The sequence below is a fragment of the Anas acuta genome, chromosome 1, assembly GCF_963932015.1.
Source record: "Anas acuta chromosome 1, bAnaAcu1.1, whole genome shotgun sequence".
Classification (NCBI taxonomy): Eukaryota; Metazoa; Chordata; class Aves; order Anseriformes; family Anatidae; genus Anas; species Anas acuta.
The window spans coordinates 126,929,999-126,934,776 of NC_088979.1; positions in this window are offsets into that span (position 1 = coordinate 126,929,999).

Consider the following 4,778-nt stretch of genomic DNA (forward strand, 5'->3'; position numbering starts at 1 on the left):
TGAACCTGTGTCCTCACCTTATTTTGTCTATAAATGCAGACTTTGCCATAAGCAATAGTGCCAGAAATGGCCATATTGCTAAAGTGTGCATTTCAGCAAACCCATGTCAATGTAAAGCAGTGTTGTACTCTTTCCTCCCTTTATTCCCATAAAGGAAGTTCAGAGACCTGTCCATCTTCTCCTGCCAGGTAACCATACATTCTGGGGTTAAAGAAGATAACAGAACCTCAGGAGATGGAGTTGAGAGTGCTGGCTGAGTGTTGGGAGTTTGGGTTGTTCAGTCTGGAGTAGAGAAGACTCTGGAGAGACTTTATAGAAGTCTTCCAGTACCTAAAGGGGGTCTGCAAGAAAGCTGGTGAGGGTCTTTTTATCAGGGAGTGTAGTGATAGGACAAGGAGTAATGGCTTTAAACTAAAAGAGGGTCGATTTAGATCAGATATAAGAAACTCTTTCCCATGAGGGTAGTAAGATACTGGAAGAGATTGCCCAGAGAAGCTGTGGATGCCCCATCCCTGGAGGTATTTAAGGCCAGGTTTGACGGGACTTTGAGCAACCTGGTCTAATGGAAGGTGTCCCTGTCCATGGCAGGCAGGTTTGGAACTAGATGGTCTTGAAAGTCCCTTCCAACCCAAACCACTCCATGATTCTGTGATTCTGTAACCTGCTTGATACGTGGACCCTAAACCATGATTCTTTTTATTTACTCTGAGATGACTTTTTTTTTTTTTTTTTTTTTTTTTTTGTGTGTGTGTGTGTGTGTTTTATTTTAATACATATTTAACTATAGGCATACTGCTTCCCATAAAGTAATCAAAGAGATTAGGAGTTTCACTGCAATTCAGCAAGCTGTTAAAGTAAGCTCGCCAGGCTGAATGGAGACAGCAGAGAGTCTTGCAAATAGCCATTTCCTTTGATATAAACAAATGGGAACTGTGATTTATTTCATGCAGTGATTCTGTCCATATTCTTATGCTCTGTTTCTTTCCTTTCTAACACTGGAAGTATTTGGCAGCATCTCAGTCACCAAGCGTTGACTTGGAAAATAGGGATGGTTACTCACAGTGTGGCAGAGAGGCAGAAGGTGGTAGTTTTCCTTCATGTTACTGCTAGTTAAGTATGCACACCCCCCCTTTTATTTCCCCCTTTATTTATTTATTTTTTTTTTGGAGGGGGTAGGGGTGCAGGGGGAAGAGGTTGAGAGGAAAAAATGAAGAAAATCTCATTTTGCCTTAGAATTAAAACAGTATTTGGAGGTTTATTTAGATATTTGTTGTTGAAAGAAGTTTTTAATTTTTTATCTTTTATTTTTAATTGTACGACAGACACTTGGTGTCCAATAGAAGATGAATTTATGATGTGGCTTTTTGATATCAGTGCCCAGCATTTTAGGAGAAACACTCTTACTGTGAAACCTTTTATTAAATTACATTATTTAGAAGGAAAGAATTTGCTGTTTTGAAGGAATGGAGAATCAGGCTCTGGGAAGAGTATTTTAGCACTGCTAAAATGGATTATTGAGATCTAGACTCACATATGGACTTTTTTTTTTTTTAATATGTTTGTTTGTTTTCATTTTTCTTTTCTCTTATCAGATACCATGCCAGGTGCTTGGAAAGCCTTGTTTGCTGTTTTCTGGTCTACAGAAAAGCTTTTTGCCTGTCATTTAGATAATGTTTGAATCACCCTTTTCAAATGCAAAGCTAGAGAGCAAGAGAGCTATAAAGCACTCAATAATTTGCTGAGGTCTTCATACTGCTCAGGTCCACTTTTCTGGCTTGTTAATTTACTGTTGCTGGTTCTCCTGCAACAACGGCTCTCCTGCAACAATGTTCAGAAAACAAGAACAGAAAGAGTGATCTTTCTGTGCAACAGTGAGAGAAGTCTGCATTTGTAGTTAAGGAAACGCTTGAGAATCTGCAGGATCTAGAACTAATTTGCAGCAACACCTTAAGAATGCTGCCTCTATTTGACAGATTGCCCTCTCTCAACTGGTTCACAGTGGTATCATAACAACTGCAGGGCTGTTCATGTCCTCATGTGGTAGGTGCTACAGGAGGCCGCCATTTTGTGATTAGAGGAAAGGGTGAGAATCATGGAATTTTAATGTAAAACTAACTAACAATATGGACACAGGTCCAAAGATGTTTGCAACACTTGGATGCTTTTTGTGATGTGGAGCCGAACCTTTTGAACTCCAGCCAGCATTGCTGGTCATGCTCCCGACATGCCTCCTAGCTAATTCCATGGAGATTTCCTTGCATTTTGTATGGAATGCCTCTGCTCAGATGGTGTTTCATATTCTCATGACTTCAGTCTGCCTATACTGAAATACCAGCATGCCTTCTGGTCATTCTTATATGCTCTGGTGACTCAGTAATGCTGTTCTCTGGCTGGTGTGGGATTTCGTTCTGTTTCTCAGGGATACGGTGTCAACTTAGCTGTCCTGAGTTTACATGTCCTGAAAGTCTACTTCCTCATCAGTTGTCAAGCTACATCTGCCTTTTCTTACCCTCCTACCCAAGACCTTCTGTTTCTTTTTTGTGATGTTGGTAGACTTCCAATCCCTAAACAGTTCACATGTGGGATTCACTTGAAGCTGAAAGCAAAGGTTGTTAAAAAAGGGAGGAAAAGATAGAATTATTTTGTTAAATTCCATTAAACTACAGGGAATCTCTAAAAAAAAAAAACAAAACAAAAGGAATATATATATATATATATATATATGTATATAATTTTTTTTTTTTTTTTTTTTTTTTTTTTTTTTCTGCAGTTTTGGAGTGAGAGGGGCAATCCTGTTTTTTTTTTTTTTTCCCAGTCAGAAGCTGATTTTTCTGAATTTTAACAGTAAATGAAATGTGTCCTTTGGAATATATGATTTCATATGAAGAACTGTTGTCCTGCTGAAAAGAAAAAGCTCTTTTCAACAATTCACCACCCCACCCCACCCCCAACTTAGCTTCATAGCTTTCAAGAAGTTCTAAAGTAGGAAAGCAACTTGGGTAGAGTCTCACTGTTCACACAAGGAAGATTGTTGCCCATACCTGTGCAATATCCTTGTGCTTGTAGTATGTCATCTCTCACAATGTGCTACACACTCCAAATGAAGGGAAAATGCAATAAGCATAGTATAGAACCTGAGAAAACACAATTCTGCATTAAAGACAGTGCTCAAGTACTTTGGTCTAGTAGCAGAGTTTCGTCTTGGTGAGGGACAACAGATTAGTTAAGTGGCTTAGTAATACAGTAAGTATTCTTCCTAAACCAGTTTTACTGGGGCATGTATTGTTTTCAGTGCACATACATTTTTTGTCTCTCCTGTGAGCAAGATTTCTACTGCACAACTTTTTACCTAATGCTGGATTCTTCCAGTTCATGAGTAAAGCTTCTCTACTCACCAGTCATATGCATCTGTTATGCCCTTCCTGTATATGTTCTTGTACTACTCAGACTTCATTGGATGGACAAACTGAGGCACCAAGGGGAATTGAGGGAAATATGTCTTAAGACCCTGCAATGAGACATCAACAGATGAAGAAGAACACACAAATCTACTCTCCAACTCTTAACCAAAAGAAAAATATACATATGTCTCAAGCCACAAAGATCACAGTGAGACACATGAACTGCTACCAAAATTTAGGACCTATTTGTTCCATGACATTTGGAATTTTCTATTCCATATATAGAAACAAGGAGTAAATGTGATCCTCCAGCTCACATATTCAGGATGCAATGTGTCAAATATAATATAAAATTGTAAAAATCTTATACTGAAACGATGATGAATGGGGTAAAATTGTGGGAACTCACAGACCTAAATGCTGAGTTTCCATTTACACCAGCAACATGTAGTGCACACACTTAGTTACAGACATTTTTATATGAGGTTTGTTTTCATTTATTTATTTATTTTTCTGTCTGTGGTGCTAGTTGGTCTTAAATATTTGTACGGACTGATAACAATGTACAAGTAATGTACAAGTATTAATTATTATTCAGTACCTTCAGTGTCCATTGCACAACTAGTAATCTTTCAAAGCATTTTAACCTGTGACATGATAGATATAGTCTGATATGACAGCTTTGAAAGTAAAATGATTTGCACTCAATGTTCTGCAGCTTTATTTTTGGCAGGCAATCATTTGTTTTAAGGGTAATTTTTTCTTCAGACCTCAGCTTTTAACACTTGAGGCAGAGACTTTTCCTTCTTTCCCCAGCTGCTTCACTTCAGATAAAAAATAAGTGGGAACAGTGAAACAATGGCAACAAAAAAAAAATCCACCCCTACCACACACAACAACCAAACCAAACCAAACGAAACCAAAAAAAAAAAAAAAAAAAACAAGCCACCAGCGATTGAACAAACCAAACCCAAAGCTCAGGTTTCTCTGTTCCCTTACTCACTAGGGCACCAATCAAGCTTTTTTTTTTTTTTTTTTTTTTTTTTTTTTTCTTTCTTCTCTATTTCTCCTACTAAACCATTGATATTCCTGAAATTTCCAATAACCTTTTATCATTGAGACTTCCATCCACATGCTAATTTTAGATGGAAATGGGTAGTAAATTGTAAAGAAATTGAAGAGATGGTGCTAACTCTTAATACAGTGTTAACTTCATTGTCCTGGGAAACCATGCCTCAGGATTATTCCAGCTCATTCAATAATCACAGATAACTCCTTACATTAGTGTGAAAGTTCAATCCATCCTAGTAGTATTAGAAATAAGTGTCATAACTTATTGCCATTTCAGTATTTATTTAGTTAGTTAGTTAGTTTAAG